Consider the following 26,682-nt stretch of genomic DNA (forward strand, 5'->3'; position numbering starts at 1 on the left):
AAGGATATATGTTCTGAGAAACGTGTCATTAGGCAATTTTGTCGTTTAGTGGGAACATCATAGAGTATACTCACACAAACCTAGATGGTATACCCTACTACATACCTAGGCTGTCTGGTATAGCCTGTTGCTCCTAGGCTACAAATACGTTAGTGCACTGAATACAGTAGGCAACTGAAACACAATGGTAAGTATTTGTGTATTTAAACGTATCTAAATATAGAAAAGATACAGTAAAAATATGATATTATAATTTTATGGGACCACCCTTGTGTATGCAGTCCATCATTGACCAAAATGTTGTTATACGACGCATGACTATACTATGTATACTTTAGAATATTAGCTTTCAAAATGTGGTCCTGAGTCCGGAGTCACTAGCATCACCTGGGAACATGTTAGAAATGAAAATGCTATGACCCACCCCAGACCTACTGAATTTCAAGACTCTGCAGGTGGCGCCCAGCAATCTGTGTTGAACAGGCCCTCCAGGTAATTCTGATGCACACAGAAGTTGAAAATATTCCTCTTGCATATTTGCACAGGAGACAAAGAATTAATAGAATTGCTTTTAGAGCACAAAGAACAACAAGAACAAAAAACTATAATTAACTGAAATTTAAGTTGATAAGAGAATGAATAAAGACATAGTATTTATGGCACTTAAAACAATTAATTGCATCTGCAACCACAACATGGTTGGATCAAATGGCAGAGTTATATAAGTTATGATACTATTTTAAGAGTTTCAAGCAAAACTAAAATAAACATTGTTTTGAAATGCATGCATATGTGATAAAACGAAAATAAAGCAGAGAAATGCTAATTTTTAAATTATTTTAATATTTATTTCTTATTTAATGGTATTTTAACGTAAAGTTTTTTTGTTGTTGTTTTTTGTTTTTTGTTTTTGAGATGGAGTCTTGCTCTTTCGCCCAGGCTGAAGTGCGGTGGTACGATCCTGGGTCACTGCAACTTCTGCCTCCTGGGTTCAAGAGATTCTCCTGTCTCAGCCTCCCGAGTAGCTGGGACTACAGGCATGCACCACTACTCCCGGGTAATTTTTGTGTTTTTTGTTGAGACAGGGTTTTGCCATGTTGGTCAGCCTGGTCTCGAACTCCTGACCTCAGGTGATCCACCCCCCACCTTGGCCTCCCAAAGTGCTGAGATTACAGGTGTGAGCCACGGCACCCAGTCCTATAATGTAGTTTTAATTATGCTTTTAAAACACATTTTGAGACTTAGTTTATGGTCTGTGATGTTTTGTAAACTTTCTTAATAATATACATATTTTAAATTTGAGGAACATAAAATTCTATATATGTTCAGTTATTAGTTATATTGTTCTAATCATCTTTATTTCTGACATCAGAAAATGAAAAGATCAGTATCATCTATCACTAAATGAAAAGATATATTAAAATTTTATGATGCTGGATATCTGTATTTCCCCTTATAGTTCTATCACTTGCTTTACATATCTGAGGCTTTTCAAATTGCATAAAATTGAGAATTGTTTTACTATACAAGTTGGAACTTTTATCATGTAGCGTGATGGCTAATTTTAGATGTTGACTAGATTAAGTAATATCTAGAGAACTGGTAAAGCATTATTTCTGGTCTGTGAAGGTGTTTCCAGAGGAGATTGGTGTGCGAGTGGGTGGACCTAGTAGGGCAGTTCTGCCCTCAATGTGGATGCGCACCATTGAATTGGCTGTTGCTTGGAGAGAACAGAAGGGCAGAGGAAAGGCAAGTTGTTGTATCTTTCTCCTGGAGCTGGAACACTCTTCTTCTCCTGCGCAGACTCTCTCAGCCTGAGACTCCAGGACTAGAGGCCCCCAGATTCTCAAAGCTTTGGTCACAGATTGAAAGCTATACCGTTGGTTTTTCTGGGTTTTGACACTTTCAGACATGGACTGAGCCACACTACCAGCATTCTATGGTCTCCAGCCTGCAGCCAGCCTCTCATGGGACTTCTCCACCCCCATAATCATGCAAGCCAATTTCCTTATTAAATCCCTTTCTATCTACCTATTATCTATCTATCTATCTATCTATCTATCTATCTATCTACCTATTTATTTCTTATTTGTTCTATCTCTCTGGAGAACCCTGGACTAATACATGTAGAAACCCTCTTTAGTGGTAATAATGCTTTTTGTCTTAACAACAATTAGTCTTATATTAATATGGGTTCTCCAAAATACTTTTTGCTTAATATTAGCTAAGATAACTTATTTCATAATTTTCCTTTCAAAGTGGTCATTATGTATTGGATAGGTCTCTTGAAAAGGAAAAATAGTAGTTAGTATTTAGTTTCATCTAATACAATATTCATAGATGACCAAGAATAATAATTTGATCTATGGCTTCTGGAGTTACTTTTCCTGAATTTGGTGTCTACGCCCATCAATTGCTAGCTTTGAAATCTTGGAAAAGTTATTTAGTTTCTTGGTGTTTTTTCATCAGTAAATTAATAATAGTAAAATTAAATATTTAGGAAGGATTATATACATTTTTGATGTTTGAAAGAGTAAAAATCTGTCCAGGAATGAAAGAATAAAAATCAGCTCACATTGTAAAAGAAAAAAAGCAGCATTGTGATTTTTCTCACTAGGAAAACATACACAGATTAAAGAAGGCTGAAAGTTTAGAGGAAACATTGTTTTTCTACCAAGATCGTGGAATAACTGTAAAACTCCCTAACAGCCTCCTCTTTGAAAGGTTTCTGCTTTCATTCCAGTGATGCCCCAGGCCTGCCTTGCTATATCCATTTATTACAGGGGATACCCAGCTACTAAAGCACCCCCAACTCATTACTGCACTAAATCTTTAGTTAATCCTTCTTCTACTTTCTAGTCCTGTCCTAGAAACATCAACCAATCAGAACCAAGGTTGAAGAATACCTGCTTCTCCTTGTCTCTCTTCAGAATCTTTCAGCAGTAACTCAAACCTTATAAAAAGTACTTCTCTCTTCTCTTCTGTAGAGCTACCATTTCAAGATTCCTCTCAAACATCTTCCTTCCATTACTTGACTCATTAATCTGATTTTGTCAGATTACAGGTTTGTTTCTAGTGGTTTAGTGGCTCCTGGTTAAAGCTGCTTAGGCTGCAACCTGTTATTATACCAGCACTGATATACTTGGACTTTTTTCTAACATCTCTTTGGTTTGTATTTTTCCCACATTTGAGTTTATTTCTTTTTTATTATCTTTTTTCTTTACTGTCTTTTTAATTGGATTTTTTATTTTGCTATTTTTTCCCCTTATTGCTCTACTCATGTGAATAATTTTTTCTTCTACTAATCTATATATTTATCTATTCTTTGTGTGCTTACTATCAAAATTTTATTATTAATAGTTAACTTTACAAAGTGTAAAGTTAATCTATAACATATTCCAACCATTAACATATGTTTACACACACATATTTTGAGACAGGATCTTTCTCTGTCACCCAGGCTGGAGTGCAGTGGTGCTATCAGGATTCACTGCAACCTTGACCTCCTGGACTTAAATGATCCTAATGATCCTAATTTTTTTAGGCTAATTTTAGACCACCTGGCTAATTAAAAAAAATTGGTAGTGACAAGATCTCACCATGTTGCCCAGGCTGGTCTCAAACTCCTGGGCTTAAGCGATCCTCCTGCCTCAGCTTCCCAAAGTCCTGCTATTGTAGCCATCATTCCCAGCAACAATATTTTTAAATAGCTTAAATCTAATTACTCTCATCTGTTAAACTATTCTTATCTGTTATTTTAGTTCTGGCTTTTTTCAACCCCCGAAACAAACTTGACATTATTATTATGATTATGATTATTATGATGATGATTATTATTATTATTATTATTTTATACGGGCAATATTTTCTTAGGCTTATCTGTTTCCCAATTTATTTTCTTTAATTTTTTTCTTACAGCTTGTCCCTTCTAGGGTTATGTTTTTGTTGTTCAAGTACAAACTTAAAGATTCCATAGTAAAGTTTTTTAGTGGCAATATTGCTCTGCTTTCCCTCACCCTTAAACTGTATTTTATCCTCATTATTGAAACGATGGTTTAAGTGTATCCCCCAAAAGTTCACATGTTGGAACCTTAATTACTTAAAGTGGAAGGATTGGGAGATAGGGCCTGGTGGAAGGTATTTGGGTTATCTCTGCCCTCATGAAGAGATTCGTGCAGTTCTGGCTAACTGGGTTAGTTCTCATGAGAGTGAGTTGTGGTGAAACCAGTCAGCCTGCTTCTTTTTCCCTCTTTCATCCACATTCTCTTGTCGTGTTGCTTTTCCACCATGTCGTGATGCAGAACAAAAACCCTTGCCAGAAGCCAGTCCCATGACCTTGGACTTCCCAGCCTCCAGAATAAACTTCTTTTCTTTACAAATTACCCAGTCTAAGGTATTCTGTTATAGCAACAGAAAATGAACCAAGACATTTTCTTTGTATAAACTTTTGAGTTGACATGTTTCTCTAACAGTTTGAAGGTACACTTTTTCTCAGATTGGACTTTCACTTTGTGGTTTCAAAAACCTATGGCAATCTGAATGTTATTTCTTCAGCAATCTTTTTTTTTCTTTCCTGTTGCTTTAAAAATCTTCCTTTAGTCTTTAGTATTGTTAATTGCGCTACAGTGTGTCTGGTGAGATTGCTTTCTATTTGATCTGCTGGAATATGTTGTGCTTTCTGTGTATGCGAAATCATATCTTTCCTTTGTTAAGAGAAATTATCAGCCATTATCTTTGTAAATATTGCCTCTTCCTATCCTGCAAGTTCTCAGTGTTTTAAAAATGTTTTCCATTGTTTTCACATCTGTGCTACTTTCTACATAATACCTTCCATTTTATCTTTTTTTAATTTTCTGGACTATTTTTAGAGTTCTACATTTACAAAAAAAATTGATCAGAAAGTACAGACAGTTCCCATATATGTCCTTATAGTGTGATACATTTGCAACAGTTGATGAGAAAATATTGATGCATTTTTATTAACTAAAGTTCATAGTTATATTAGTGTTCACTTTTTGTATTGTACATTATAAAGGTCTTGACAAATATACAATGATCATTACAGGATCATACTGAATAGTTTCATAACCCTGAAAGTCCTCTGTGTTCTACCTGTTCATCCTTCTCTTCTTCCTGCCACCCTAGATCCTGGTAACCACTTATCTTTCCACTATCTTTATAGTTTAGCATTTTCCAAAATGTCATATAGTAGGAATCATATAGTATGCAGCCTTTTCAGACTAGCTTCTTTCACTTAGCAATATGCATTTAAGTTTCCCCGTGTTTTCTGTGTCTTCATGCCTCATTTCCTTTTATTGATGAATAATATTCCACTGTATGCATATACCACAGTTTGTTTATCCATTCACCTGAAATGATATTGGAAACCCATGAACAGCCAACAGCCTTTCCAAATTTCTATAGTCTACCACACCTGTTTCTTGTTTTAAAAAATTGAAATAGGCCGGGCGCGGTGGCTCACGCCTTTAATCCCAGCACTTTGGGGGGCCGAGGCGGGTGGATCACCCGAGGCCGGGAGTTCAAGAGCAGCCTGACCAACATGGAGAAACCCCGTTTCTACTAAAAATACAAAATTAGCAGGGCATGTTGGCTCATGCCTGTAATCCCAGCTATTCAGGAGGCTGAGGCAGGAGAATTGCTTGAACCTGGGAAATGGAGGTTGCGGTGAGCCGAGATTGCACCATTGCACTCCAGCCTGGGCAACAAGAGTGAAACTCCATCTCAAAAAAAAAAAAAAAAAAAAAATTGAAATAATTAAAAAAGATATAGTAGTCCCTAACTCTACTATCTTTTCTTTCTCCTCAGTCATATTCACTCTCTCCCCAATTCGGTTTTCTAATTTTACTACTTTTCTCCCCCATTCAGAGTTTTCTAGTTTTACTACTTATGGAAATATTAAAAATAATAAATAGCGTTGTTTTACAGGATTTAATATATTCAGTGAATGGTATCTTACTAAGCAATTCACATTTTTGGCCAAATATTTTTTTCTTGAAATTATTAACATTTGTCATGGTTGTTGATGTTTTAATCATAAATACCCTAGGGTTTATTTCTTAAAAGCAGAATATTCTTTTACATGACTACAGTGCAATGATTAAAATCAGGAAATTAATATTAATACAATGGTACTATTCACTTGATAGAACATGTTTAGATTCAACAATTGTCCCAGTGATACAATTTATGGTAAAAGATAATCCAAGGTCAAATGGTACATTAATATGCAGTTGTCATCTCTCTGTGGCTTCCTTCATCCAGTAAAAGTTCCTGAGTCTTTGTATTTTATGATGTTGATGTCATAAAAGCTTGAGACATTTCTACAATGTGCTTCAATTTGAGTTTTTCTGATTTTTCCTTGTAATTAGATTCAGGTTGACCCCTTTGGCAGGAATACGGTAGAACTGATTATGAGTTCTCAGTGCATGATGTCAAGGCTCACATGCTGTTGGTGTGTCTCATTCCAGGCAGTGTTAGCTGCCATCACTTGGTGTCTACTGGTATCTATTTGGTGTCCAATGTAATGTTACTGTTTTAACCTTTGTCATTAGTAAATCTTTGGGAAAGACACTTTGAGGCAATATTGATACCTGCTCACCTAAACTTCCACCTATTAGTTTTAGCACCCATTGATGATTCCTTCCTGAAGAAATTATTATTATGATAGTCATCAAGTGGTGATATTCTAATTTCATTATTTCTTTTACATTTACTAGTTGCTTTTTCATTGAAAGTTAGGTCTTTTCCTTCTCCCTCATTTATTCATTTTAATTGTGGACTAATGGATTCTTATAGTATTCAATAGGTAACAATCATTTAAAATCATTATTCAGTTTGATTCTCAAATTTTCTCAAATTTGGTTGGAGGGAGTCCCTTCAAGCTGGCTCCCTATTTGACAGATTCTCACCATTCTTTGAGCACTTCCTTACTTTTTGACACAACAAAATTCTCTAGGCTCATCTTGCATCTTGTTTTCATTGTCATTTTACATAAGAGAAAGTATAGCAATGGAGAGGCCAAGTAATTCATCAAACATTGCCCATCCAATGTAACCCAGCCAGAAATCATTAAAGTTCACGTGTAAACCCCAAAACTGTTGAGACAGTCTTGTAAAAAGGGCTCCCGGAGAACCTCCGACCCACCTGTGCACTGGGAAAAGGGGGTGGAGCCACGAAGTTAGCATGGTTTGCAGAGGAGAGGAGCCCAGCCTCTTGTGTTCCTGTGTGGTGGGGCAGGAGCAGGTTAACAGGCCTCCCTCTCACTCCGCTGAAAGTTTTTCTTTTTCCTTTTTAGCGCAATAAATTCCATTTTTCTCACCCTTCTATGCATCCTCAAGCCTAATCTTTCCTGATTATGTGACAAGAACCCGATTTTTAGCTGAACTAAGGAGAAAGTCCTACAACACTGCCACCATGTGGCAATTACTCCAAATAGAAGGAGAGGCTGAAGGACACACAACCAGGGATGCAGAGAAAAAGACGGAGACAGAGGCTGTGCGAGATGGGATTGATACTGAGACTGGGTTAGCCACCTCTCCTAGACAGTGAGACAGATTGCAAGAGAGGCTGACCCAGAAAGACACATACAAAACAGTGGGCAGTAGAACACATGACCTGAATTAGATTATCTGGGTTCAAATCCTGATTTTGCTCTTCATTATCTGTGTATCACTGGGCAATTTACTCAATCTCTCTGTGCCTGAATATCCTCATTCAAAATCAGGGATGAAAAGAGTACTTATCTCAAAGGGCTATTTGCTCACTTATTGCACAAGTAATTTGGCATCTGATATGTACCAGGTGCACCTCTAGATGAGGATACTGTCACATTGAATGAAGTGAAGACCAGTGACCAGAAGCCTGCCTCACAGCCCAGCTCGGTGAGAAAAATAATTCCATTCTCACCTCTAATCTTAACCCTGTGTCACCATTTATGTATAGTCCTTTGCATTAGTGTCTGGAAAGGTCATTTTTGAGGGCAGAATGAATAACCTATAGAAGGGTCATTCTTGGGTATAATGAATTAAAGAAGTATTATGAAGCTTTATAAGGCAGGATTAGCTCATAAAAATGGAGGGTTCTTTTGCTTTTCCAGTCCCATTTGTTGTTCCACAGACAAAGAATAAAACAACCACTGATGGCAAAGACCGCAAACTGCCAATGTCCATCGGTAGAGCAAGGTGATGCTAGTCCTGTCCAGGCCTGTGGTTGGAATAAGCTCAGAAAGCAGAGTCTCCAGGGCTGGTCATCATCTATCATAACCCTGTGTATAAAGAAGGCCTTGAGAAAGAAAAGAAGTGACTTATTATGCGTCTTCTAAGCTGGTTCTCATTTTTATTCATAACATTAGAACCTTGGGAAGATGAAGAGAAGACCAGAAAAATGGGAAACCCTAGATACAGAAACTTGGCTAGCTGTTTACTTTTTCACTGTACATCTTTCTACTTCAATAGTTAAACCCCAATTAAGATTGAAATAACTCCTGAGGCAAAGAAACGTAATTGTGGAGAGAGAGGAGAAAATGTACTTCAGGGACTAGGATCCTGCAGAGGGTTTCCGTCTTCCTGACAGAACAACAACTTTGAAAATTTGAGTCCTGGTAATAGTTTGTTAACCAAGAACTGTACAAATCCAGAAGGCACAAATATGGCTTGGGGAGCCTTACCTTGCCAGAAGGACTAACCCAGAGCTTTACTACACCATAGCTACCAAGGTGAGTAGACCTGACAATTCTTTTATTTATTCACATATGCCATATAAAATTTCCCTCAGAAGTATGCATCTTGCTTTGTTCTTTGACCAAGCAAGGGAGTTTATGTGAGCCAGAGGACCTTGACTCTGCATCTAATCTTTACCTGGGGTCATAAACATGAAGGGGACCATTTCCAGGAGGTGACCCTAGAAATGCTTGAGCATCTTTGTCCCTATGTTCAGGATCTTGTACTGTAAGAGAGGTCTGGGGTGGGTCTTCCTATAAGATTCCCTCTTTGGTTTCATCCAAAAATCAGAAAGATAAAAAAGCTTTTCAGGTTTCTAGAAAAAACTCTTTTTAAGCTTCCATTTTCACCTGCATTATAACTCTATCAGCATTATTAGCTTTCATAAAATTTCTTCATATCGTTTTTGGTGCACTTCTGTGATTTGCATGTGGGCCAACTTTGTCTTTACCTATTAAGTTGTTAATTCATTAAGAAAGAGAGAGAGAGAGAGAGTGTGTGTGTATCTTGAAGGTTTTCTTTCTGCATCCATCCTTAAAGTCTCCTAATCCAATATGTAATATTGTATCATATACAGAAGTCAACTTCATTAACCATATGCCAGTTTAATGGAAGCATCTATTAACAATCATTATGATTAAAAATTATAGTTGCTCTTCAGAAATTTTCCACTTTTATTTTTGGCCAGGCTATAAGTAAGTATAACCTGATTTAACCCTGTAAATTTACCCTGGCATTATGTAGCAGGGAGCACTAATCTCATTTTTAGTTGAGAAAACTGGAGCTGAAATGGGTGCACTTCCTTACCTGCCTAAGCTATTAGGTATTAGACCCGGATGGAGCACTACACATCTATCTGAATGTGAAGCATGTTTTTTCAAATAGTTTTCAATCATGATTCCAAAAACAGCTTGGAAGACCAGTCACCCTTCCCTCCTCTGATATTTTTCTTATTATTCAGTCAAAAAAATGGAAATGTCTTATTAGTATTACAGAAGCTAATCTCTAATCTGAATCAGAGTTTTGGAACCTTGGGAAGATGAAGAGAGGGCCAGAAAACTGAAACCCTAGAAAAAGATAGGAAGAAACAAACATAAAAATATTTGATAAGGGCATCAGGGTGGTGAAGTGTGTGCAGGACATTCATTTTTGACAAATTCCAGGTTTCTGACTAAATATGTAACCAGTTCTTACTCCAAACCTATTAGTCCATACTGCTCTGTTTGTTATTAAAGCCTGTAGTTCATTTCACTATAGGCTATCCAGTTCAGATCATGTAATGCTTTGTTTAATGCATTGATATAGATGTTAGTCTCTTCATTTGGCAGAGGAGGAAACTGAGGCAGAAAGGCAATAACTAATATTCCAAAAGTTATAAAGTTTCCTGGTATAAGACCTGAGTACAAGCCTAAATTCAGGCAGTTCACACTGCCAGAGATCTTTAAGACAAATTAAGATAAATCTAAGGCATCTCTTAGTGATTAGTAGAAAATGAAAGGGGACAAGGCTTATAGAAAGGCATTCCAAATATATAGATAGAGGTCAATCCTGGTGAGATCAAACATCCTGGTTTCTTTTGTTTTGGGGGATTTATTTATAGTTTGATGTAAGTTCTGGATAAGAAGTGAGACTGGAGAGGTTAATTGTGAAAGAGTAAAATCCTGTTCAGACGAAAAGAGTAAAAATCAGCTTGGATCGGTAAAGATCAAAGTAGCTCTCCTGTTACCAACGTTTGGGAGAACAGACACAGGTAGATCTGGTTACAGAGTCAACTCATTGGTTACACAGCAGTTGTAAACTGCCATAATTGCACCATTTGAGTGATGACTCTTTTCTTACCAATGTAGCCCCAACCTGCTTTGTATATCCAGACATCAGAGATCTCTAATTTATAAACTGCCTTCATCTCGTGACAGTATGCAATAGCTAATTAATCTACCTCTCCTAATCCCCTTTGAGAAACATCAACACATCAACAACTCCCCTTACGGGCCCCTCAGATCCATCAGTGGGAACTCAGACCTCTCCTAAATGCCCTCGTAGAGTGACATTCCATGGTTCCTCTAGAGCACCTTCTCTGGCTACATCCAGTCCACGTATCTCATTGTTTTTCAGCCAACAGGCTTGTTCCTGAAGGTCTTTGGCTGATTAACCATTAACAGTTGAGGTCCTACAGTGAAATGCTATGCAATTTGACTTTATACGGAGTACTTGGAAAACCCACTGAAAACTTGTAAGTACTGAAATCACAGATTCAGTTCGGGATCTTGAAAGACAACTCTGAAATATTAAGGAATGTAAATCAAAGATATGAAAATTAGAAGAGATAAACCAGAAATTGTTATACTAATCAAAATGATAGACATATAGGCATAATGAATAAAAGAAGTATCACAGAAGATAAAACATTGTTAAACTTTAGAAATGTTAAAGATCTTGAAGCAACATGATTTTATGAGTGTCTGTCTGTTGAATGTGGAAGAGGTAGAGGGGTTAAGGGTGAGCACCAGGTTTTTGAAATTGGCTGATAGGAATATGAAGAATTAAGTAGAAAATGGAGACATCCAGGTTGGGGGAATTTTTTTAGTTCAATTCAGCATATGCTGAGACTTAAAATATGTGTGATATATCAGAATTTAAACAAGCAAGTTGGTCTTGCAGCTATGGAGATCAGGAAAACAAAATCTGTTTCCCAAATTTAGATTTTTCTATCCTCTTCCAAGATGACATTTAAGGTCACATGGAATGTTCATCAAAGAGTGTCACAGGGAAAGGATTACAGTTCTTTGGACAAAAATCTGCTCTGTTACATATATTATGATTTCCTTTATCCACTAGAAATGTGCTATGATATGATTTTTTTTTTGCAGATACATATATATCATCATAACTGGCACTTTCTTCATACAGTGTTTCCTTGATCTAAACATTTTCTGCCCATGAAGTTAGAAATGGCTTTGAATATTATCAAGGGAACAATATTCCTGTTTCTAACTGGACTTGGCATTGTGGGGAATGTTTTTGTTTTGTAAACTATATGTGCATTTTCTTTTGGGGGACTGAGAAGAAGTCTTTACACTTTATTCTTATCCACTTAGCTTTTACAAGTATCATACTTCTATTTTCCAAAGGAATGCCCAAGACGATAGCAGCTTTTGGTTTGAGAAACTTCCTAGATGATATAGGCTGTAAAATTGTTGCTTATCTGGAGAGGGTGGCTCGAGACCTTTCCATCTGCACCAGCAGTCTCCTCACTGTGGTCCATGCCATCACCATCAGTCCCAGAGCCTCCATGAGGGGGAGGCTCAAGCTGAGGTCTGCATGGCAAGTCCTTCCCTTGTTTCTCTTTTTTTGGACATTCAGTTCCTTGATAACCATGAACTTACTTCATTCCATCACAAATAGCAACATGAACAGATCACAAATTAGTGAAAAGGATAACTACTGTTATTTTCTAGCAGGTAGATGCGTAATAAGACGGATTTTTCTCACACTGATAGTCTTGCAAGATGCCCTGTTTCAGGGTCTCATGGGCTAGGCCAGCACCTACATAGTATTTCTTCTCCACCAGCATCGCAAGCATGTTCTCCACATTCAGAACTCCAAATTCCTGTACAAAACTCCCCCCGAGATAAGAGCTGCTCAAAGTGTTCTACTTCTGATGATCTGTTTTGTTTTCTTTTATTGGACAGATTGTATTATTTCTTTATATTTAACTTTATCCTTAGAGAATAATTTCATAATATCAAATATTCAAGAATGTTTAACTCTTGGTTATGCAACTCTCAGCCCATTTGTGCTGATTCACAGAGATAGACGTGTGGCTGAATGTTGGCACGTTCAGTAAGACTTCAGAAAATGTCTGTTTTATTGATCTCTTCAGTAAGCAAGTTTGAAATAAACTTGCTAGTTTTGCTATGCTGTGTATTTTTAAAAATAAGAAGAATTGCTTAAACATATAAGGATAAATTCTCATGCAACAAACCTGGTGGCCAGCAGATGCAAGAGATCATAGAAATCCTAGAGAGACTCAGCGCTCTTCTTATTCTCTATCCTTCCACCCTTCAAAAAGTAGCTGAAATTCTGTGTATTTATGATGGCTCTTTCACCACCAGGCTTCCAGGAGTAAAAAACAGTAGAACAATCTGGTAAAATCTATCAAAATTACTGGTGCAGTCACCTTTTGACTCGGGAATTCCATGTCTAGGGCCTAATCCTTCAGACATACTTGCGCATTTAAGAATTAGAGTAGGAAAAATACACATTATGATACATTATTTTTAAAATACAACAAAATATCTAGCAAAAAGAGCTATTTTTGGCTATTTAAAGATATTGATATGTATCCGTTCATACAAAGGGATTTTATCATACTTAAAAGAAGTGGTGGAGTTCAAAATATATTGACATGGAATGACACTCAAAGGTTTTTTTTTTCAATTAAAACAAAAGCAGTGTGAAAGCTGTAGCATTCAAAAAGCAATGTAATAATATAATTAATTTGGAATTATCTACATCACGAACTCCTACAAGAATTAAAAAAACTATAAGAATTATTCCTGATTGAAGAGAAACTAGGTAAATGGAGGCATAGTAAATCAAATTTTATTTTATATATTCCTCTGTTTTCTGATTTGTTAAACATGTAAATGTATCTCTCTTCAAAATATATAAATAAATTAAGTTAGATAGCAATTTATGACTTGTTTCTAGACATCATTTTTTAGTGCTCTGGCACTCCCACAATGTTATCAGTCTAGTCTCTCTATTATCAGAGTTAAAAAATAATCTGGTTCTGCATTAATTTAAATGAATAACTTGGTTTCAATTTTTCTTAAACTGGAACCAAGATACATATTTGGATAGAATGTATAGTTCTGGCAGTAAGGGATTTCATCAAGCCATCTGGAAAAATACCTGATAAAATAAAAGTGAAGTGAAAACTTTATAGATAACAAGAGACTTAAGAGACATTTCAAAAGAACATATGTTCAGTCTTACTGAGGTCTTGCTGACTTGTTTTTATTTGGTCTTGTTTTCTTGACCAAATAAACTAAAGTAAAAGTTAACAATTTTCTAATAAATGTATAAGTAAATGAACATCTGATTACTAAACAAGCTATAAGAAATAAGTGAGAAAAATGATTCCTGATTATAGTGCTCATTATATCAAGCATAAGGAAATGAAAGCAAAGGAAACTAGAAGAGAGGAAATAGTATTAGGCAAGAAATTGAAATAAGTATGCTGTATTGAAAGTGAATGAAAATTTTAAGTAGGAGCAATTAGCTGCTTTGGAAAGATTGGCAAGAAATATTTAACTGGTCCATGGCAGCTTCTATAATCAACATTTAATAACTGATTAAACTGATTGAACCATCATAACAAACCACCATTCATTTTCCCCCTTTTTGCTCAAAATGGATACATAAGAAGATCATAATGCATGAAAGGTGAAATAGTGCAGAAAGCAAAAGGCATATGAAATTCTGAAAACCAGAAATTAATGTAAATAAAGAGGTTGGAACTTGTAAGGTAGGGGACACAACTTTGTGATTCCAGGTTCATTAATGTATGACTCCATTCTTCTTTTCAAGTATTTTAAGTCCTGAAGATATCCTTAAAGTGCATTTGGTAGGTGGGATTTTTCCCTTTTTACTTCTCAATTTCTATCACACTCTTCTGGAAGATATAACACAGTATATTGGAGATAAAGGAAAACTACATTTATTTCTTGAAGGATAAGCAAATAAAAAATCAAGAAAAGGTCGGGCGCGGTGGCCCACGCCTGTAATCCCAGTACTTTGGGAGGCCAAGGCAGGCAGATCATGAGGTCAGGAAATCAAGACCATCTGGCCAACATGGTGAAACCCTGTCTCTACTAAAAATACAAAAATTAGTCAGGCGTAGTGGAGGGTGCCTGTAATCCCAGCTACTTGGGTGGCTGAGGCAGGACAGTTGCTTGAACCTGGGAGGTGGAGGCTGCAGTGAGCTGAGATCGCGCCACTCCACTGCAGCCTGGGTGACAGAGTGAGACTCCATCTCAAAAAAAAAAAAAAAAAAAGAGAAGAAAAGAAAAGAAATACAGAGTGAGAGAGAGGATGAAAGGAAACCACTGCCTCAGAGTTTTCTCCGGTTATAGTTATTACCAGTCTCAAAGAATTCATGATTCATTCAGTGATGGAAGCATTTCAAGGCTGTAATTTGGGTGCCTGCTTTCACTAACTCAAGGACTTGAACACAAAATTCTCAGTTTAAAATGCAGATGTGGGAGGAGCCAAGATGGCCGAATAGGAACAGCTCGGATCTACAGCTCCCAGCGTGAGCAACGCAGAAGAAGGGTGGTTTCTGCATTTCCATCTGAGGTGCCGGGTTCATCTCACTAGGGAGTGCCAGACAGTGGGCGCAGGACAGTGGGTGCAGCGCACCGTGCACCAGCCGAAGCAGGGCGAGGCATTGCCTCACTCGGGAAGCACAAGGGGTCAGGGAGTTCCATTTCCTGGTCAAGGAAAGGGGTGACAGACGGCACCTGGAAAATCGAGCCACTCCCACCAGAATACTGTGCTTTTCCGAAGAGCTTAGGAAACGGCGCACCAGGAGATTATATCCCGCACCTGGTTCAGAGGGTCTTACGCCCACGGAGTCTCGCTGATTGCTAGCACTGCAGTCTGAGATCAAACTGCAAGGTGGCAGCGAGGCTGGGGGAGGGGCGCCTGCCATTGCCCAGGCTCGCTTAGGTAAACAAAGCAGCAGGGAAGCTCCTCGAATGGGTGGAGCCCACCACCGCTCAAGGAGGCCTGCCGGCCTCTGTAGGCTCCACCTCTGGGGGCAGGGCACAGACAAACAAAAAGACAGCAGTAACCTCTGCAGACTTAAATGTCCCTGTCTGACAGCTTTGAGGAGAGCAGTGGTTCTCCCAGCACGCAGCTGGAGATCTGAGAACAGGCAGACTGCCTCCTCAAGTGGGTCCCTGACCCCTGACCCCCGAGCAGCCTAACTGGGAGGCACCCCCCAGTAGGGGCAGACTGACACCTCACACAGCCGGGTACTCCTCTGAGACAAAACTTCCAGAGGAACGATCAGACAGCAGCATTCGCAGAGGACGAAAATCCGCAGTTCTGCAGACACCGCTGCTGATACCCAGGTAAACAGAGTCTGGAGTGGACCTCTAGCAAACCCCAACAGACCTGCAGCTGAGGGTCCTGTCTGTTAGAAGGAAAACCAACAAACAGAAAGGACATCCACACCAAAAACCCATCTGTACAACACCATCATCAAAGACCAAAAGTAGTTAAAACCACAAAGATGGGGGAAAAACAGAGCAGAAAAACTGGAAACTCTAAAAAGCAGAGTGCCTCTCCTCCTCCAAAGGAACGCAGTTCCTCACCAGCAACGGAACAAAGCTGGACGGAGAATAAGTTTGACGAGAGAAGAAGGCTTCAGACGATCAAACTACTCCGAGCTACAGGAGGAAATTCAAACCAAAGGCAAAGAAGTTGAAAACTTTGAAAAAACTTTAGACCAATGTATAACTAGAATAACCAATACAGAGAAGTGCTTAAAGGAGCTGATGGAGCTGAAAGCCAAGGCTCGAGAACTACGTGAAGAATGCAGAAGCCTCAGGAGCCGATGCGACCAACTGGAAGAAAGGGTATCAGTGATGGAAGATGAAATGAATGAAATGAAGCGAGAAGGGAAGTTCAGAGAAAAAAGAATAAAAAGAAACAAACAAAGCCTCCAAGAAATATGGGACTATGTGAAAAGACCAAATCTGCATCTGATTGGTGTACCTGAAAGTGACAGGGAGAATGGAACCAATTTGGAAAACACTCTGCAGGATATTATCCAGGAGAACTTCCCCAATCTAGCAAGGCAGGCCAACATTCAGATTCAGGAAATACAGAGAACACCACAAAGATACTCCTCAAGAAGAGCAACTCCAAGACACATAATTGTCAGATTCACCAAAGTTGAAATGAAGGAAAAAATGTTAAGGGCAGCCAGAGAGAAAGGTCGGGTTACCCACAAAGGGAAGCCCATCAGACTAACAGTGGATCTGTCAGCAGAAACCCTACAAGCCAGAAGAGAGTGGGGGCCAATATTCAACATTCTTAAAGAAAAGAATTTTCAACCCAGAATTTCATATCCAGCCAAACTAAGCTTCATAAGTGAAGGAGAAATAAAATACTTTACAGACAAGCAAATGCTGAGAGATTTTGTCACCACCAGGCCTGCCCTAAAAGAGCTCCTGAAGGAAGCACTACACATGGAAAGGCACAACTGGTACCAGCTGCTGCAAAATCATGCCAAAATGTAAAGACCATCGAGACTAGGAAGAGACTGCATGAACTAATGCGCAAAATAACCAGCTAACATCATCATGACAGGATCAAATTCCCACATAACAATATTAACTTTAAATGTAAATGGACTAAATGCTCCAGTTAAAAGACACAGACTGGCAAATTGGATAAAGAGTCAAGACCCATCAGTGTGCTATATTCAGGAAACCCATCTCACATGCAGAGACACACATAGGCTCAAAATAAAAGGATGGAGGAAGATCTACCAAGCAAATGGAAAACAAAAAAAGGCAGGGGTTGCAATACTAGTCTCTGATAAAACAGACTTTAAACCAACAAAGATCAAAAGACACAAAGAAGGCCATTACATAATGGTAAAGGGATCAATTCAACAAGAAGAGCTAACTATCCTAAATATATATACACCCAATACAGGGGCACCCAGATTCATAAAGCAAGTCCTGAGTGACCTACACAGAGACTTAGACTCCCACACAATAATAATGTGAGACTTTAACACCCCACTGTCAACATTAGACAGATCAACGAGACAGAAAGTTAACAAGGATACCCAGGAATTGAACTCAGCTCTGCACCAAGCAGACCTAATAGACATCTACAGAACTCTCCACCCCAAATCAACAGAATATACACTTTTTTCAGCATCACACTACATCTATTCCAAAATCAACCACATAGTTGGAAGTAAAGCTCTCCTCAGCAAATGTAAAAGAACAGAAATTATAACAGACTGTCTCTCAGACCACAGTGCAATCAAACTAGAACTCAGGATTAAGAAACTCACTCAAAACCGCTCAACTACATGGAAACTGAACAACCTGCTCCTGAATGACTACTGGGTACATAACGAAATGAAGGCAGAAATAAAGATGTTCTTTGAAACCAACGAGAACAAAGACACAACGTACCAGAATCTCTGGGACACATTCAAAGCAGTGTGTATAGGGAAATTTATAGCACTAAATGCCCACAAGAGAAAGCAGGAAAGATCCAAAATTGACACCCTAACATCACAATTGAAAGAACTAGAAAAGCAAGAGCAAACACATTCAAAAGCTATTAGAAGGCAAGAAATAACTAAAATCAGAGCAGAACTGAAGGAAATAGAGACAAAAAAAACCCTTCAAAAAATTAGTGAATCCAGGAGCTGGTTTTTTGAAAGGATCAACAAAATTGATAGACCGCTAGCAAGACTAATAAAGAAAAAAAGAGAGAAGAATCAAATAGATGCAATAAAAAACGATAAAGGGGATATCACCACCGATCCCACAGAAATACAAACTACCATCAGAGAATACTACAAACACCTCTACACAAATAAACTAGAAAATCTAGAAGAAATGGATAAATTCCTCGACACATACACCCTCCCAAGACTAAACCAGGAAGAAGTTGAATCTCTGAATAGACCAATAACAGGCTCTGAAATTGTGGCAATAATCAATAGCATACCAACCAAAAAGAGTCCAGGACCAGATGGATTCACAGCCGAATTCTACCAGAGGTACAAGGAGGAACTGGTACCATTCCTTCTGAAACTATTCCAATCAATAGAAAAAGAGGGAATCCTCCCTATTTCATTTTATGAGGCCAGCATCATCCTGATATCAAAGCCAGGCAGAGACACAACCAAAAAAGAGAATTTTAGAGCAATATCCTTGATGAACATTGATGCAAAAATCCTCAATAAAATACTGGCAAACCGAATCCAGCAGCACATCAAAAAGCTTATCCACCATGATGAAGTGGGCTTCATCCCTGGGATGCAAGGCTGGTTCAATATATGCAAATCAATAAATGTAATCCAGCATATAAACAGAACCAAAGACAAAAACCACATCATTATCTCAATAGATGCAGAAAAGGCCTTTGACAAAATTCAACAACCCTTCATGCTAAAAACTCTCAATAAATTAGGTATTGATGGGTCGTATCTCAAAATAATAAGAGCTATCTATGACAAACCCACAGCCAATATCATACTGAATGGGCAAAAACTGGAAGCATTCCCTTTGAAAACTGGCACAAGACAAGGATGCCCTCTCTCACCACTCCTATTCAACATAGTGTTGGAAGTTCTGGCCAGGGCAATTAGGCAGGAGAAGGAAATAAAGGGTATTCAATTAGGAAAAGAGAAAATCAAATTGTCCCTGTTTGCAGACGACATGATTGTATATCTAGAAAACCCCATTGTCTCAGCCCAAAATCTCCTTAAGCTGATAAGCAACTTCAGCAAAGTCTCAGGATACAAAATCAATGTACAAAAATCACAAGCATTCCTATACACCAATAACAGACAAACAGAGAGCCAAATCATGAGTGAACTCCCATTCACAATTGCTTCAAAGAGAATAAAACACTTAGGAATCCAACTTACAAGGGACGTGAAGGACCTCTTCAAGGAGAACTATAAACCACTGCTCAGTGAAATAAAAGAGGACACAAACAAATGGAAAAACATTTCATGCTCATAGGTAGGAAGAATCAATATCGTGAAAATGGCCATACTGCCCAAGGTAATTTATAGATTCAATGCCATCCCCATCAAGCTACCAATGACTTTCTTCACAGAATTGGAAAAAACTACTTGAAAGTTCATATGGAACCAAAAAAAGAGCCTGCATTGCCAAGACAATCCTAAGCCAAAAGAACAAAGCTGGAGGCATCATGCTACCTGACTTCAAACTATACTACAAGGCTACAGTAACCAAAACAGCATGGTACTGGTACCAAAACAGAGATATAGATCAATGGAACAGAACAGAGCCCTCAGAAATAACGCCGCATATGTACAACTATCTGATCTTTGACAAACCTGAGAAAAACAAGCAATGGGGAAAGGATTCCCTATTTAATAAATGGTGCAGTGAAAACTGGCTAGCCATATGTAGAAAGCTGAAACTGGATCCCTTCCTTACACCTTATACAAAAATTAATTCAAGATGGATTAAAGACTTTAACGTTAGACCTAAAACCATAAAAACCCTAGAAGAAAACCTAGGCATTACCATTCAGGACATAGGCATGGGCAAGGACTTCATGTCTAAAACACCAAAAGCAATGGCAACAAAAGCCAAAATTGACAAATGGGATCTAATTAAACTAAAGAGCTTCTGCACAGCAAAAGAAACTACCATCAGAGTGAACAGGCAACCTACAAAATGGGAGAAAATTTTTGCAACCTACTCATCTGACAAAGGGCTAATATCCAGAATCTACAATGAACTCCAACAAATTTACAAGAAAAAAACAAACAACCCCATCAAAAAGGGGGCAAAGGATATGAACAGACACTTCTCAAAAGAAGACATTTATGCAGCCAAAAGACACATGAAAAAATGCTAATCATCACTGGCCATCATAGAAATGCAAGTCAAAACCACAATGAGATACCATCTCACACCAGTTAGAATGGCAATCATTAAAAAGTCAGGAAACAACAGGTGCTGGAGAGGATGTGGAGAAATAGGAACACTTTTACACTGTTGATGGGACTGTAAACTAGTTCAACCATTGTGGAAGTCAGTGTGGCGATTCCTCAGGGATCTAGAACTAGAAATACCATTTGACCCAGCCATCCCATTACTGGGTATATACCCAAAGGGCTATAAATCATGCTGCTATAAAGACACATGCACACATATGTTTATTGGGGCACTATTCACAATAGCAAAGACTTGGAACCAACCCAAATGTCCAACCATGGTAGACTGGATTAAGAAAATGTGGCACATATACACCATGGAATACTATGCAGCCATAAAAAATGATGAGTTCATGTCCTTTGTAGGGACATGGATGAAACTGGAAATCATCATTCTCAGTAAACTATCACAAGGACAAAAAACCAAACACCGCATGTTCTCACTCATAGATGGGAATTGAACAATGAGAACACATGGACACAGGAAGGGGAACATCACACTCTGGGGACTGTTGTGGGGTGGGAGGAGGGGGGAGGGGGAGGGATAGCATTAGGAGATATACCTAATGCTAAATGGTGAGTTAATGGGTGCAGCACACCAGCATGGCACATGTATACATATGTAACTAACCTGCACATTGTGCACATGTACCCTAAAACTTAAAGTATAATAAAAAAAAAGATAACCACTCTAAAACAAATAAATAAAAATAAAATGCAGATGTACTCTTGACCAAGCTATGCAAACTGTAAAGTATCTTTCACCTAAAAGATAAGAGGATTTTGACCTGCTACCTGAGTCCTTTTATGTTCTTTTGAAGATGATTTTTGACATCCTCTGATCACACACAAAACATCATCCTTTAATATACATATTACCAATTTTATACTATTAAAATATACATTCCAGATTTGTTGAACAAAAGAGTTTTGGTGCATGTTGTTATGTGGATGAAATGCAAGATCTTGTTATGACCTTGTGATCCTTGAATAAGCTCAAAATTCAGTGGTCTGAAACCATGCCAAAGACCTTGGTGATCCCACCACCCTCCCTGAGTCTGTCATTCCCACTTCCATACCACTGTTGAGGCAAAGTTCAGAGGATCTCATAATTAGCAAAATAGCAGCTTTCATAAAAAGAACGTTCTTCAGCCCTATCCCAGTCACATATGGAGTGTAATAAAGTCCTGTCAATCCGGTGGCCAAAGTGTAACTTGTCATTTTTTATATCATATTGATACATGTGTCAAAGAGCATGAATTTCTGACCTTGATTATCATATTTTCATGAAAATATTTCAAGACACGCACACATACACACACACACCCCTCAAAAATGAGAGATTTGAATTGGCAAAATATTATTGGAGGAGTCCAGAGAACTTACTTTGAAGCTGTGTCTGCCTATCAATCACACTGGTTAACTTAGATTTTAGTTTTATTTATAATGCCTCGGAAAAGCTGATGGAGATTTTGAGGAAGGGATAGGAAAGCAAATTCCACTTGTTGTCTTCTTGGTTTTTTAATTGTAGCACTGCCTTGGTTGTTCAGTGTGCTGTATCTGTTGGTGGTTTGGTGTCTTTATCTCTGAAATGGAATACAGAATAACAGCATTATCTGTTTTAAAGCTATTGTGAGAAGTAAAAAGGTAGGTGCCTTTAAAATAGTACATAGTAGATACTAAGTGTGAGAAAACAAAAGACTTGTTTCTTATAATTGTGTACTCAATTAGCAAACATTTGCTATGTTGCTTGACATTTTGGATAGGCTACACTGAAGAGAGAGTGTCCTAAAAGAATGATTTCCTTTAAAATCTGCCTCTTGTGGGCCAGGCGCAGTGGCTCACACCTGTAATCCCAGCACTTTGGGAGGCCAAGGCGGGTGGATCACCTGAGGTCGGGAGTTCAAGACCAGCCTGGCCAAGCATGGTGAAACCCCGTCTCTACTGTAAGTACAAAAACATTAGCCGGATGTGGTGGCAGATGCCTGTAATCCCAGCTACTCGGGAGGCTAAGGCAGGAGAATCGCTTGAACCTCGGAGGTGGAGGTTGCAATGAGCCCAGATCGCACCAGTGCACTCCAGCCTGGGCAAAAAGAGTGAGACTCTGTCTCAAAAAAACAAAAAAAAACTGCCTCTTGTACACTGCAATTACATATGCTTTAATTCTGTGTTACCAATCACTTTGTTATTTATGTTAATAATGATTCCATTTTCTAGCACTTCATTAGCTCATGAAAACTTCATGACAGGCACACAACTGTTGGTGATCCAGCTGGAAGAATCAACACAGTTATGTGAGCCACATTCCTGCCAAGTGTGTATTTTACTTTACTTTTGTCTTTCATATTGTCATCATCATCATCATCACCCCACCACCATGACCATCATCACCATCATCTCATCACAATCATCATCATGACCATCTTTATCAATATAATTTCTCTATTGAGTGACATTGTTCAACTTCCAGCTGTCAGTCAATTGGTTGGAGGCCTGTGGCCAGACTTACAATAAAGATCCTGGACTGGCCCGTTTCCTTAATCCTCTCTCACCTGAATAAAAATTCAGGTGAATAGAAATGTCACCTGAAGAGAAACCTTATGAAAACTTCAGCAAGTAGAGAACCTCCCAAACTATAAAGATTTGGGGGGCAGTTTACACTGCTTGACTAAAAACATGGGCTTCTAAGAGGAGATTTTTTAAAGTGTCATATCTTTGAGGGATTCAGTATTTGGTTTTAGTGGAATATAGAGATTTCAGAGTCATAAAACAGACACAGTAATAATGATTTGGGATGCAACTCTGTTTCAGGAGATCTTATACTGATATAAATGTCTATTTTTAATTAAACTTTGTATTGCATCTGTTTAAGATGTATAAAATAATTTTTGATATACATAGTGAAATGGTTACTATAGTCAAGCAAATTAACATATTCATTATCTCACAGTTATCCTTTGTGTGTGTGTATGTTAAAATTATCCAAAATCCACTCTTAGCGAATTTCCAGCATATACTACAATATTATCACTATTGTCCTCATGTTGCACATTAGATCTGTATACTTATTCGTATCAGATATCTACAGCTTTGTACCCTTTGGCCTATATCTCTTCATTTCCTCCTCTACTCTTCCACTCCGGATAATTATCTCTCTACTCTGTTTCTGTGTATTTGAGATTTTTGTTTGTTTTTGTTTTTTAGATTGCATATATAAGTAAGATCATGTAGTATTTTGTTTTCTATGCCTGGCTTATTTAGCTTAGCATAATGTCCTCCAGTTTCATCCATGTTGTTGCAAATGGCAGTACCTCCTTTTTTAAGGCTGGATAGTATTTCATTATATATATTCATATCACATTATACCACATTTTATATATATATATATATATACAGACACACACACTATAATATATATTATAATTTTTTAAATTTTTTTTTTTGAGACGGAATCTTACTCTGTTGCCCAGGCTGGAGTGCAGTGGTGCGATCTTGGCTCACTGTGACCTCTGCCCCTGGGGTTCAAGCAATTCTCCTGCCTCAGCCTACTGAGTAGCTGGATTTACAGGCATGTGCTACCATGCCCAGCTAATTTTTGTGAGAGACGGAGTTTTTAGTAGAGACAGGGTTTTGCCATATTGGCCAGGATAGTCTTGAATTCCTGACCTCAAGTGATCTGCCCACCTCGGCCTTCCAAAGTGCTGGGATTACAGGCTTGAGCCACCGCACCCAGACGTATAAAACATATATTATATATACACATTATTATGCACACGCTTCTGTGTGCGCGCACACACACACACATCCGACAATTTCTTTCTCCATTCATCTATTGAGGAACATGGAAATGCAGATACCTCTACCAGGTGCTGATTTTATTTTCTTTGGGTATATATCCAACAGAGAAATTGCTGGGTAATTTGATATATGTATATATGTGTGTGGGTTTATGTGTATGTGTGTATATGTATATAGAAATTTGGTGAATGAATCTTGTCATTTGTTGGGAAATTTTATATCCATTGTTCTAAGTTGTCTTCTGTAACTATATCTTTAAGCCACATTTTCTATTTTCCAAGAAATTTGAGTTTATGAATATATTCATATTTGCTAATGTAACTAAGCATGTTATTATGCATGATCTACATGGCCTAGACAAGGACAATAAACATCTCTGTAAAATGACTGGAATATAAGTCCTACCTGGGTCCCCTGATGTGTGTAATGATGCTGAGGTTTAGTAATCTTTAAATAATGACCTTTCTCTGGAGTCTGAGTTCCCACTGGTATAAAAGTAAATGAACTATTTATTATCCTTAGAAAAGTTGGATTTGGGAAGGGAAATGTATATTATACTACGAAAATGAAGAGAGAACGAGGGTTTGGGGTTGAGAGTGTGGGTCTATATATAAAGTATGTGATCCCATTACCATTGTGTTGAGTTCAGAAATTAGTAAACTAATCTATTCAGTTGATTTCAAGATGAAGAGAAGTGCTCTAAGTTGTGTGTCAAAGAACAGGTTCTCTGGGAAATTGTTGAGTTCAGGATGAAAAATTATTTTCCACACTGAAATATTTAACCTTTGATTTAACATCTCAATATAGTCCTATGTCCCAGCTCCATCTATACATGAACATGAGATGCTATTTCTTGAGGAGAAAAACATATTTTCATGGAAGTGGAATGTTGAGTCTGAACCATAATCACTTCTAAGTTTTAGGGCAGTTAGGAATGATTACTACCCCTAGGTGTGTGTTTCAGAGGAATTAGTCAAATTTTTTTAGGTTTTCATAGTACAAAGAAAGCAGTTGGATTGCAATAAGAATCTCACTATTCTAACATTAGTAAGGTGGGCAGGAGTTAGAGGAATGCCTAGTAGCCTCATAGTTATTTTGATCCACTCAGTAAATCCATGTCAAAATTCAAATTAAGTACTAGTTTAAATCTACTCTCCCTTTCAGAAAATATTGATTTCTCTTCACACATATTCAAGATAATCCTTATTTTGATTTGTCCTTGCAAGAGAGTTTCATTTTCAGTAAATAAATAAACAGGTACTCTATAATAATTATTGGATAATTGAAAGAATGAACTGAATGAGAACTATCTTTTAAATTTTTGAAGGTATCAGATTCGGGACAGCAAAATGAAATTGAAAATATGTATTAATTCAAAACATCTTAACATGAATGTAAAATGTGGCTTAGATGTATCAGCTAATGATCTGTTGTAAAAACTTTCTTTGCATTTAACCAAAAGTTTTTGTAACTTTCTTAAATTTGTATGTAGGAAGAAGTTAGTAAACTAACCAAATACATCTTGGTACCCCTGAAAAGTTGACGTTAAGAAATCTCTTATAAGTAGAATTTTGCTGAGATTAGGAATATTCTTTCTGAAAAACTTTTGGTAGCGAAAATATTCCTTGTTAGAGCAAATCATCTAGAAGTCCCTCAGTAACAGTAATATCCAACTTTCAAAAAGGGTAGAAGTGAGATAAGGAAACTTGAAAACTCAAATTTTTCTAAAATATTTTAATTGAAAGCTAAAAATGGAAAAAATGAGTTAAATTACTTAGAGTAGTATAGCAAAGCAGAATAAAGGAGAAATCTTTCTACAGGTTACAAGTTTTACCATAGTATGGTAATTTAAGCTACCAGCAGACCATCCACAGAAATAGCCTTTCCAACCCTTTCATTTATGTAAATGATTGATGGAGTGATAAATATTATTTGATAACAAATTCTTTGAAGAATAAAAATAAATAATTTGGGAATAAATCCTACAGTCAACATAAGCTAAAACTATCTGTAAGTGGCTCGTTGGTCTAGGGGTATGATTCTCGCTTCGGGTGCGAGAGGTCCCGGGTTCAAATCCCGGACGAGCCCACTTCATTTTCGCCCAATAAGCTTTAAGGATTTTTAAAGTATTTCCCCAAATAGTCATACCCAAAAATATGTACCTTCATCACATTAACAGTAGAATTGTCTAAGCAGGCGAGTACTGAATCCCGGACCTCTTGTAAGGGCAGACACCTGAATGCTGATGCGGCTGCAGCGGCGCTCTCCCACCTCTGTCCGCCTCTTCTCAAACCCCGAAAGGAAGGCCGTGGGCAGCTCGTACGCGCGTGCGTGTGCGTGTTTAACCGAGTGCTGGAGGGGAAACGTGAGGTGCAGTCAACCGGTTATCTTCCTCTTACA

General features: G+C 37.9%; 1 non-coding gene and 1 pseudogene across 1 annotated transcript; both read left to right on the top strand.

Annotated features, from left to right (window-relative positions):
* On the top strand, window positions 11,690-12,612 carry PONPYGV1R-PS1839 (vomeronasal 1 receptor ponPygV1R-ps1839 pseudogene; annotated as a pseudogene).
* Window positions 26,299-26,370, top strand: TRNAP-CGG (transfer RNA proline (anticodon CGG)). Its single transcript has one exon. It is a non-coding gene; the product is annotated as a tRNA-Pro (tRNA).
* Window positions 26,371-26,682: the final 312 nt, after the last annotated feature.

This window comes from Pongo abelii, chromosome 5, assembly GCF_028885655.2.
Source record: "Pongo abelii isolate AG06213 chromosome 5, NHGRI_mPonAbe1-v2.0_pri, whole genome shotgun sequence".
Lineage (NCBI taxonomy): Eukaryota > Metazoa > Chordata > Mammalia > Primates > Hominidae > Pongo > Pongo abelii.